Genomic DNA, 12,397 nt, shown 5'->3' with positions numbered 1-12,397 from the left:
GTAGGAACAGATGAAGAAAGATCTTTGTATTATAAATTCAGGAACAAAAGACACAGAGCCTTAACAAAAGGAAACTCTAAAGCCTAGGCCCAACTGTAGAGCTTTTAAAGCCATAAAAGGTTTACATTATGCTTGTCGCGTAAATGTCCGGGCGCTCCTCCACTCGCCAATTTCCTAGTCGAAAATCAGGAGGGCATGGTCGTGCCACATCCGACCCACTCGGAGCATCATCTTCGCATATTGCAACGACTTGGCCTTCGTCCCCTAGACCTGCGCTTATAAAGCTCCTACTTATGTGGCAGGGCGGGCCTCCTTCATCTTTTTGTCTTAATCGCGAGCCTTGACTTCCACTTTTCCTTCCCACAATGCTTCTCCTTATGTCTACTTGTGTGGGTTTATAACCAAACCCAAACTTCCCACGGTTCCCTTTGGCGCTTATCAGGCTAGTTATGCCGCCGTTGTCCTTGCCTAAACCCATTCTGGGCTCATAACCATTCCCCAACATTACCCGGGCCACCATTACTGCCGTATCTGACAGGTAAGGTTGCCCAGAGAAGGAATACACGGAGGAAATGCTTACCACCTCAAAAGACTGGAAAACGGTTTCTAACGACTCCTCCGTGGCCTCCACATATGGCATAGAGGATGGGCAACTCACCAAGATGTCTTCCTCGCCTGATACGATAACCAAATGCCCCTCCACTACAAATTTCAATTTTTGGTGGAGTGTAGAGGGAACAACTCCCACCGAGTGGATCCACAGGCGTCCCAACAGGCAGTTGTAAGGGGGGTTAATATCCATTATTTGAAAGGTAACCTGACAGGTGTGAGGGCCTATCTGTACCGGGAGGTCGATCTCTCCCCTAACCTCTCAGGGGGTGCCGTCGAAGGCACGGACCACCATGGAACTTTGCTTTAGATGGGAAGCATTAAACGGTAATTTCTCCAAAGTGCTTTTGGGCATCACATTTAAACTGGAACCATTATCGATGAGCACCTTGGCTACGACGTGGTCCATGCACTTGACTGATACATGCAAAGCCTTGTTATGCCCTCTCCCCTCGGCAGGGATTTCTTCTTCGGCGAAGGCGAGATAATTGTTGGCGGTGATATTATTGACGAGCACTCCAAAACCTTCTACAGAGATATCTTGGGCCACATGAGCTTCGTTTAAGACCTTTACTAGCAAAGCCGATGAGGCTCGGAGCTCATGAGTAATTCCAAAAGCGAGACCCTAGCCGGGGTTTTGTTAAGCTATTCAATGACTTTGAACTCGCTCTGCTGAATGATGCGGAGAAACTCATTGGCTTCCTCTAGCAACACCTCATTCTTGCCATAACCATCCATTTTCTCCGGAAGACCTTTCACCGGAATATCCTCATTCGGAGTGAGGGGTGTTTTATCATCTTGTTCTTCCACTACCTTTGCCTTCCTCTTGACGTTCACGGGTTGAATTGGTAGGTCGGGGGGCGCAAACACGCGACCGCTGCGGGTCACACCGCTCAGCCCCGTGATATTGGTTACCTTGGCCGACAACAAGCTGATGTCGGTGGCTTCTTCTTTCCTTTTGTTCGGAGGTGTGTACCTCCACGGGACTGTGTGGCTGTTTTGGTATGGGAAAGGAACAGGTTTAGCTACCGAGGGGTATCGGGGCTTTTGTGAAGCTGCACCCCTGGTGAAATATATCACCAAAGGTTTAGGCCTTCCAAAACCTCTCTCATCCGCGGACTGCATACATATATGCTGCTCTTCCTTTCCCTCATTGCCGACTTCCAGTCGACCTTGATCTATCATCCGTTGCAAAAGGTCCTCCACTGCCAAACATGTTTCCATGTTATGTTGCTCGCCGGGATGCAACAGACAAGAATCCTCTCCATGCCCACCGTGGGGAATGACACCTCCCTTTTGTAAGGCCTCATAGATAAACCTCCTAGGGGTCACTACGTCCCTTAAAGGCTTAGACCTGTGCGGCCTATCTGACTCAATGGCATTAACCTCTCCCCCTCCATGATTGGCGAGCGGGTTGGTTTTCACGTTGGGCTGATCCTCTTGAAATGTTAGTCATCCGGCGTCTATCAAATGCTGGACCTTGTATTTAAAGGCCAGGGTTTTCCCATGGTACACGCAAGTTGCATTAGGATCATACCACTTTGGGAAAGGGGGTTGGAAGATCTTCCCGAGAGTTATTACGGCCAGTTGGTTGGTGATGAGGGACGGCAAGAGGTCCTCGTACGTCATTGGGAGTGGGGTGAATTCTGGAATTGGCCTCGGGGGATAGTTCCTCATTGCATTGGAACTGGCGCCAAAGTGGGCATTGCCGGCCGGGCGAGTCGTGGTTGGAGCCGGAGCTTGGGGGGCCTCCCTCTGGATGGGGGCGGGCGCCCTAGGCTGTACGGGTGCTGAACTGGAGGAGTTCCCGGCGCGAGCTGAGAAGCTCGGATGATGTTGCGCGTACTGATGTGTACCATGAGATATCTACGGGGGTTTGACCCATGCGGGCGTCGAAGTGACAGCGTGGGCATCTCCCTCCTTCCTTTTTTCCCCAGTTTCTCCAATTCTTTTAGCATTGGCACTTGTGGAGGAAACGTAATCGAACTTCCCTCTTTTCAATCCTACTTCGATTCTTTCCCTGGCGAATACTATGTCCGCGAAGCTGGACAACATGTAACCTACCAACTTCTCATAGTAAAACACTGGCAAGGTGTCTACCATCATGGTGATCATCTCCCTTTCGACCATGGGAAGGGCCACTTGTGCTGCCAGGTCTCTCCACCACTGTGCGTATTCTTTAAAGGTCTCACCTTCCTTCTTGAACATATTCTGTAGCTGAGTGCAATCGGGAGCCATATCGGAATTATACTGATATTGCCTTAGGAAAGCAGTAATCAGGTCCTTCCAAGTACGGATGCGGGAAGCTTCCAGATTAGTGTACCAAACAACCGCGGCTCCGGCCAAGCTATTTTGGAAAAAGTGTATTAATAGCTTCTCATCCCTAGAGTGCATGCCCATCTTGCAACAATACATCTTGAGATGGTTCTTGGGACAAGTCGTCCCTTTATACTTGTCGAAGTCCGGCACCTTGAATTTTGGGGGGATAACAACATCCGGTACCAAGCAAAGATTCGTCATGTCCGCAAACAGATAGTCACCAAAGCCTTCAACAGCCCTCAATCTCTCCTCGAGGAGATCGAGTTTCCTTCTTTCTTCGACCGCCAGGGGTGGTCCTTCTGTGGACAAGAATATAGGTTGTGTTGTGAGGTTGTGCTGAGGCAATGTGTTGGGTGCCGGCCCCTCGAAGGGGATCGGGGGATAGAAATCAACTTCCCCTTGGGCATGCTCTTGATGATCTTCATGGGCCTCGTGGGGCTGTTGAGGAGGCTCCCTTTCAAGGATGGGGGAAGAGACATGACCCGCGTCATCGTGCATGTCTAGCGGCATGTAATTAGGCGACAATCCATAAGGGTAAGCCACCCGATTGTATCCCAAATGGGGGTTGCTGTTGTGCCCCTGTGTGCTCTTCTCTCGTCCTACTGCGTTTGGGGGAGGATGGTGCGCGGTAGCTAGGAGAGTTGGGTCTGCTTCGACAGCCGAACTGACAGCGGCAGCGGTGGCCACGTTTTTCTCCATGAGCTGCCTCATTCCTAGCATGGCCTCCATCATGGAAGCCATTTGTTCTTTCAAAGCCGACATGTCGACTTTTATCTGTTCCTGTGTCTCCTCTTGATCACCCATCGTTCTAGATTTGGATCTGGTGCGATAGGGATGCCTTGTGGCGTGTTTAGTTATGGTGTTCTTCCTAAAAAACCCAAACGTGAGGAGTAGGTAAAGAATAATGAATGTATGCTAGAGATAAAATGCAGAAGTGATTTGATTCGCACTAACTTTGGAGTAGAAATATGGGATCAACTCATTTTATTCAGAAAGTTATATCTAGTCAAGATTTGAGCGACCATACAAGCTTCCTAGCGGTTTCTAATTATATGGGCCATTAAATCTATCATATGTTGACAATAGCCGAGAAGTCCGTGGATCTCCTCGGGGGTGGAGTAGGTGTCCGCCATTGCTTTGGCCTTGGCTAGCAATCGGGGAAGTTCTTGACTCCCGTTCAAGGTAAGAGCAAATCAGTCCATCCACATTGTTGCCTCTTGGTGTAACGAGTCAATCACCCTTCCTCTAGCCTCCTTTTCCGCGTACACTTGGGCATACTCGTCCGCCACTCTATGCTCGTGGGTCGTGGCTAGACTTAGTTCCTCTTGGTACTTGCTGATGATGGCTAACATGTTGGTCTCTATCTCGCATAAACGCTGAGACAAACTTCTCTTGAACCTCGAGCAAGCCTTCAACTCATCCTTCAAGATCAAACTGTCTACTCGCGATTGGTCCCTTTCCTTCCTCCGGAGTTTAAGCTCGTTGTTACTACCCCACAGAGCCCCTCGAAACTTGTTCCGGCCGTGCTCTTCCCTACGAGCCCTCTTGGTCTCTTGTTCCAAGGCCTTGGTGGTAGCTACGTTTACATCCCTCAGTTCGGCATTCTCCTTTCGGATCCTAAGAGCCACTGATTTGAACCTTTCTTTGACTGTTTGAGCTTGCTTGAGTTCTGTCCTAAGGGCCTGCACCTCTTCGTCTTCCTCCAGTGCCTCAACTTCGTCCCTTTTAGCGGTTCTCAGACTTGGGAGCCAATCCAAACCTTGTATGTGGGCTTTCAACCACTTACGGTAGCCACCAATGGGCCCATTGTTACTGCCTCTGAGCTCTTTGTCCTTCTTTTGTACCACTTCCCATGCTTTGTGGACCTTCCAAAGCGTCTCCACGTTGGTCTCACTGAACCCTCGTGAAATGACAGGTGTGAGCTCTTTCTCTAGGGGTGCCCCTCTCATAGGGTAGCCAAGTTGTCTTATAGCAAGAACGGGATTGTAACTGATGCAACACCTTGTCCCCATCAAGGGAACATTCGAAAATCCTCCGCACGAGATAAGAACTCCAGTTCTTCCTTCTTTCCATCGTGGGAACCAGTTGACAGACGCTCCTTCTTTGTTTGATAAGAGTTGGTCCCAATTTGCGCCTCCTTTCTCTGTGCATGAACGGTGGCTTTCTAACGGGCAAGCATGCCTCACCTCTTGGCGAAAAAGGTGTGAAACCAACCATACATAAAGAGCGGGAGTATAGCAGACAATCCTCGTACTGTTCTTCTCACATCTTTGGTCAAAGGTGTCGTATAGGTCGGCTAGCATAGCAACGATCGGCTTTCCTTGAGGTCATGATAGGCAAGAAAAGCGTCGATTGCTGCGAGGTCCACCAACCCATCCACATTTGGAAAGAGGACTCCTCCAAAGATCAACAGTGCGAGAATGTCTATGAACGGGGCCCATTCTCCTTTACGTGCCAAGATTCTTGCTTTTGCCTCCAAACATTTTCTCGGTATTCCAACCACCCCATTTTTGACTTGCTTTTGGCGGTCTAATTCCTGCGCCGAGATTTGGACTATTTTAGAAATTCTGGCTAATGAGGGATAGAACCCTGAGAAGAGGTATGGTTTCCTTCCCCCTAGAGGACATCCTAGGATCTCTTCAAATTCTTCCACCATGGGTGATAGCTGAAAGTCCCAAAAAGTGAAGCACCTCAACGGCTTATCATAATACTGGGTGAGGCAGGCAATGGCCTCTGTGGAGACTTCTACCATGGCTAGGTCCCAGATTTTACCGTAAGCTTTGTGAAAAGCTTGCCGCTGGAGCTGACCCATCAACTTCCCTAGCTCTTCTAGACTGGTGATTCCTAGGCTCTTGACCTTGACTTGATAGAACCTCTTTTTAAGCGAAGGCGTTTGACTTGATCCCATGTTTACTAAAGTGAAACAAAATCTAGTGCGAATCAAAACTCTGACATCTATCATGGGTGGAATGGATGAATGCATGAAGAAAATGCATATGATACAGATGCAATTCACGAATACGGGAGCCCGGGAAATTGTCCCCTTCTTAGATACAACGTTCGGGCAGCATGGCGCCCAACGTATGTTTTTAAGAAGGCGACTCAGACCCTCCGTCAGTTTGCCAAAGTGAGGGGGTCAAAGACGAAACCCGTGCATGATGCACATGCAAAATGCACAACACGGGGATGTACATAGTATGACAATATTTACAAACAAATATAAGAAACAAGGGTACATGACACTTTATGCATGGCAGTGTGAAAAAATGGCACGCAGCGTGTTTGCTCCGTGCCCCTATTTAAGGGACCTATATGGGAGGGAGCTAAAAGGGTTTTTTAGTGATAATTCCCAAGGCGGTCATATCTCTCTTGATGGTCTCTAGAGGTATCATCCCCTTCTAAGAACATATTGTAGCAGTAGGGACTACTAGCAACAATGTGTTATCAAAGAGAAAAACTCTAGATGAGGGTTCATTGTAATCAAGCAAGTCGGAGACCTAGCATGACCACAGATTCACCTCCACTCCTTAAGTTCCCATGAGCCCGGGTATAGGGCCCTTTTTTCAACTCACCGTGTGTGCAAATAGTGTTGGTGTTTGTGTGCATCAAATGAATAAATTTTACCTCATGCATATATTTTAAAACACACTAAAAGCATCAAAGAGTTATACACAAAGAACATAAGAAAAATGAAGGGAAACCAACAAAGGAGAAAGTCATGATGAAACATTGCACAAGATTAAATGACCTAACTCTCTAAAAATCTTCCCCAGTGGAGTCGCCAACTGTCGCAACCTACCCTTCGGCGGGAGGGCGACGCGTGACTCGCGGGAGGCGTCTTCCATGAAAGGAATATGCGCAGAGTCGCCACCAACGTTTATTCAAGGAAAACGTCGGAAAAATTGGAAAAGACGTGGTCTACAAACTTTAAGTGAAAGGTTCAGGAGTCGTATTTACGCACGGGGAAGGTATTAGCACCCCACGCGTCCGTCACAATAGACGGCAGCCTTTAATCAAATGTGCAAATATGACTTCAATTTTTGTTTTCCCTTTTACGTTCTTATGTCTTTTATGCCCTTTTTTATATTTTTATCTTTTTGTGGTCGACGAGGGTGTTTCCCTTGCTCCTACGTATTCCTCAATTGTGATAAGGAAATCAGACCTACGTAGTTCTTTAAGAACAAAGACCATTTCAAGGCGTTGGACCTTTAAAAATGGCTTTTTTAGGCGATGACAAAAATTTTGGTTTATGAATTGATTTTAGCCTTATTTTCACTTTGATTATTAGTCAATTCGATTAAGAAAGAAAAATCCCAAAGGGAAACGTCCGATTGAATTTTTTTGGTTTATTTTACTAAAAGATATTTTTTATTATTATATTATTATTTTGCCTCTTTTTTGGTTTTAAACGTGGTTACGGAACGACCGAATGGTCGGAATTCATTTTAACAGGAATTAAAGGATGTTACAATACGAATGATTGGTGGAAATTTATTTTATTTTTGATTAGGCGAGAAAATGACTTGAATAAATGACTAAAGCACGTCAAAAGGGGGTACGGAAAGTAAATGAAATGAAAATAAAAACACGCGAAACAAATGAGGACCACTAAGGGTACATAGAATGAATTGAAAAGTTCGATTTCGGGAACTTACCGGTTGAAGACCGAAGAACGACAAAGAACGAACAACGAACGACGAAGAACGGTTGAAAATCTTCGCGAAATCACCCACGGAAATGTTACGGAAACGTTACGGAAGTGTCTTGGCTTGGATTTTCTTCACGGAAACAATTTTTCTCACTAATTTTAAGTGATTCTCAGATACCAGGAGGGTTGAACATTTTTCTCCTTCCCTCCTCCCCCTATTTATAGGAAAATAGGGGAGGAGCTTGCCACCCAGCTCGCCCAAGCGAGCTAGGTTGCTTCTGGAGGAAGCAACCTCCTTCTGGAGGAACATCCTGGAAGGCCCATGTGGGCCTGGTTGCTATTTGCACCCCCCCTGTTTACTAAATACACCCCTACTGCCCTTTTTTGGTGATTCTTTTTCCGTAATGTTACGAAACTTTACGAATTTCGTAACGACACATGCTTTCTTTTTGTGATGTTACGGAACCTTACGGATTACGTAATCTGGGATGTTACAGAACTTTACGAATTACGCACTAACACTTCCTTTTAATTTCCGGCATGTCACGGAACTTCACGGATTATGCTACAATGCTTTCTTTTGACTTCCAGCATGTCACGGAACTTCACAAATTGCCTAACGATGGGTGCCAAGTACCTCGAAGTGGTCAAACGAGGGTTGCATCCCAACAACGGATGGTCCCCGAACGAAATTAGGGTATGACACTATACAATATATATAAATGAGCATCCGGGAAATCATCCCGAATAGGTGAGTCCTCATCAGACACATGTTCAATCTGACTCAAATGATCATTAACTAAATTTTGTGCTCCACTCCTATCACGGATCTCCAAGTCAAACTCTTGGAGCTAGAGCATCCATTGGATCAACCTAGGCTTTGAATCATCCTTCTTCAACAAGTACTTTAAAGCTGCATGGTCAGTATAAACAATAATGCGAGTACCAAGCAAATAAGAACGAAATTTTTCAAGAGCAAAAACTATGGCTAGTAGCTCTTTCTCAGTAGTAGTATAATTCGCTTAGGCAGCATCTAAAGTCTTAGAAGCATAATATATCACCCTAGGAAATTTATCAATTTTCTGAGCAAGGACAGCCCCCAATGCATAATTTGATGCATCACACATAAGCTCAAAAGGGGTTGTCCACTCGGGTGCCTGGATGATGGGGGTGGTAGTCAATGCTCTTTTGAGGTAATCAAAAGACTCTTTGCATTTATCATTAAAGTCAAACTCCACCTCCTTTTGCAACAAGTTGGATAGTGGAAGGGCTACCTTGCTAAAACCTCTTACAAAGCGCCAGTAGAATCCTGCATGACCAAGAAAAGATCGCACCTCTCGCATGCAAGATGGGTAAGGCAATTGTGAAATAACATAAATTTTTGCAGGATCTACTTCAATGCCTTTATTGGAAATAATGTGGCCTAAAACTATACCTTGCTCAACCATAAAATGACATTTTTCAAAATTGAGAACAAGGTTAGTTTCAATGCATCTATTCAAAACCTTTTCCAGACTATCCAAACAAACATCAAAAGAGGATCCATAAACAGTGAAATCATCCATAAACACCTCTATGTAATTTTTCTAAAAAATCACTAAAAATACTAATCATGCACCGCTAGAAGGTACCAAGGGCATTGCACAGGCCGAAAGGCATCCTCCTATAGGCAAAAGTGCCGAAGGGGCAGGTGAATGTGGTTTTTTCCTGATCCTCAAGAGCAATAGTGATTTGCTTATAACCAAAAAAACCATCAAGGAAATAGTAGTGAGATTTACCTTCCAGGCATTCAAGCATATGCTCAATGAATGGCAGGGGGAAATGGTCCTTTTTGGTAACCTGGTCCAGCCTCCTATAGTCGATGCAGACTCTCTAACTGTTCTGCACCCGAGTAGGAATCGACTCCTCCTTCTCATTTTTTATCACGGTGAGGCCGGTTTTCGTTGGGACTACCTAGACGGGACTCACCCATTGGCTGTTGGAGATAGGATAAATGATTCCAACTTGCAAAAACTTGGTTACCTCCTTCTTCACTACATCAAGAATCACCAGGTTGAGTCTTCTCTGTGGCTGTCTTACTGGTTTAGCCCCATCCTCTAAATTTATTCGATGCATACATGTGGATGGGCTAATACCAGGAATGTCCGCCAGGGTCCAGCCTATAGCCTTCTTATGCTTCTTGAGAACAGATAACAGCTTCTCCTCTTGCTCATCAACAAGGGAGGCAGATATAATTACTGGAAAACTTTTGCTATCATCCAAGTAAGCATATTTTAAATTTGATGGCAGAGGCTTCAATTCTGGTGTGGCCGGCTGGATAGTGGTAGAAAGAGATGGTTTCTCAGCCTATGCCTCATAAAGAAAGTCAGAGGTATGTGTACTTCTTGAAACATGGTTAGTTCTATCTGACTATATAAAATCAATCTCAAGAGGTAAAACATCACCAGACATGTAATCAATATCAAATTCAGATTCACTCTCAGCATCAAATTCAGACATATGATCAAGTACAAATTCAGATTCAATGCATGAAGAGTGACAGGCATGCAGATTAGAATGAAGATCAATCATGTATTCATCAACAACATGGTCAATTATTTCAGTACGAAATACAGAAAGATCTTCTGATGGGTGTTTCATAGCATCAAGAATATTAAAATGAACATTTATATCACCAAACTCCATAGATAGTGTGCCTACATATACATTTATCTTAGTTCTAGCAGTTTTCATAAAAGGTTTGCCTAGAATGATGGGAACTGATCCTTTAGAAAATCCCTCCTCCATATTCAAAATATAAAAATCAATAGGGAAAATCGGTTCACCAACTCTAACTAAGACATCCTTTATGAAACCAACAGGATAGGCAACATTTCTATTAGCTAAATGAATTACCACATCAGTTGACTGCAAGGAACCAAGAGATAGAGAATTAAAAATAGGCAGAGGCATAACACTAACAGAAGCTCCTAAATCTAGCATGGCATTGTCAAACTTACTGTTCCCTATAATACAAGGTATGGAGAATGTACTTGGATCTTTACATTTTTCAGGGATTTGGGGAACAGATTTACCAATCAATGCGGAGACATTTCTGCCCATACTAATTCTTTCACTTCCTTTAAGCTTCCGCTTATTAGTGCACAGCTCCTTCAAGAATTTAGCATATCTTGGAATTTGCTTTATTGCATCCAGCAGAGGTATGTTTACCTCTACTTGTCTAAATGTTTCCAAGATCTCCTTCTCTGCCTCTTCCATTTTTTTGTTGGAAATTACTCTTGGAGGGAATGGAAGAGGGATATGCTGCTTCTGTAAATCAGAATTACCAGTGGAAGATTCACCTGCATAGAAATTGTTAGGTAACTTACTCTTTAAATTTTTGTCATCATCTTTTTCTGGAGTAGAGTGAAGTTGGGCAGGTTCATTTGCGGATGAGGAAGATGCTGCTGGTTGAGGTCCTTGACACTACTTTCCCGACCTCAATGCAATGGCACTCACATTTTTGGGATTCTGGACAGATTGAGAAGGTAATCTGTCAGAATTCTAGGACTGTTGTTGATTTAACTATGTAGCCAATTGTCCCATCTAATTAGTTAAGCTCTGAATGAAGGCTCTGGTCTCTTGTTGAAACTGCATGTTTTGCATAGTCATTTGTCTCACAAGTTCTTCAAGGGAAGGTTGCGGAGGAGCCTCAACTGTTTGTTGTTTCTGGGGTTGTTGTTGTTGTTGTTGCTGCTGGATTGGTGGAGGAACGTATGTCTGCTTGGGCCAGCAGCATTTTGAAAATAAGGCTATTGTTGTTGTTGCTGTTGTTGTGAAGGATTCGACCATCTAAGGTTGGGATGATTCCTCCACCCGGGATTGTACCTGTTGCTGGAGAGGTCATAATTGTTCTGTTGTGGCTGATTTTGCTGCTGAGGTTGAGGAGGTCTATTGTAGATGTTTGCAGCATAAGCTTCAGGTTGTTCAATTGCTTCAGATTGTTGCACAGAAGGGCAAAGGTCTGTGTGGTGGTCAACAGAGGAGCATAAACCATAGAGTCTGGCGACAGGTGAAAATTTTTTATTCATGGCCAGTTGGGTTACCAGGTTAACCAAGGCATCTAGTTTACCTACAAGCTTCTTAGTCTCAACTGATGAAAATGAATTCGTGGCTACTTCATGCACTCCTCTAATGACAATAGCATCATTTCTGGCACTAAATTGCTGGGAGTTTGAAGCCATCTTCTCAATTAAATTTCTGGCTTCAGCAGGGGTCATGTCTCCAAGGGCTCCACCACTGGTAGCATCTATCATACTTCTCTCCATGTTACTGAGTCCTTCATAAAAATATTGGAGAAGAAGCTGCTCAGAAATCTGGTGGTGAGGGCAACTGGCACATAGTTTCTTAAATCTCTCCCAGTATTCATATAAGCTCTCTCCACTGAGTTGTCTAATGCCTGAGATATCCTTTCTGATGGTCGTGGTCCTGGAAGCAGGGTAAAAATTTTCTAAGAATACTCTCTTGAGGTCAGCCCAGCTCGTGATGGACCATGGAGCAAGGTAATAAAGCCAGTCCTTTGCAACTCCCTCTAAAGAATGAGGAAAGGCCTTCAGAAATATGTGATCCTCCTGGACATCTGGGGGTTTCATGGTGGAGCAGACAATATGGAATTCTTTCAGATGTTTGTGCGGGTCTTCACCTACAAGGCCATGAAACTTTGGAAGCAAATGGATCAGTCAAGTTTTAAGAACATATGGGACATCCTCATCAGGGTATTGGATGCACAAGCTTTCCTAGGTGAAATCAGGTGCAACCATTTCCCTTAGAGTCCTCTCACGG

The 12,397-nt window shown here is 44.8% G+C and overlaps 1 non-coding gene across 1 annotated transcript; it reads left to right on the top strand.

Moving 5' to 3' along the window:
• Positions 1 to 11,929: 11,929 nt before the first annotated feature.
• On the top strand, positions 11,930 to 12,036 carry LOC114382867. Its single transcript, XR_003660325.1, has one exon. It is a non-coding gene; the product is annotated as a small nucleolar RNA R71 (small nucleolar RNA).
• Positions 12,037 to 12,397: the final 361 nt, after the last annotated feature.

Source organism: Glycine soja, chromosome 13, assembly GCF_004193775.1.
Source record: "Glycine soja cultivar W05 chromosome 13, ASM419377v2, whole genome shotgun sequence".
Lineage (NCBI taxonomy): Eukaryota > Viridiplantae > Streptophyta > Magnoliopsida > Fabales > Fabaceae > Glycine > Glycine soja.
The sequence above is the reverse complement of the archived record's forward strand: the minus strand, read 5'-3'. Positions and strand labels throughout refer to the sequence as shown.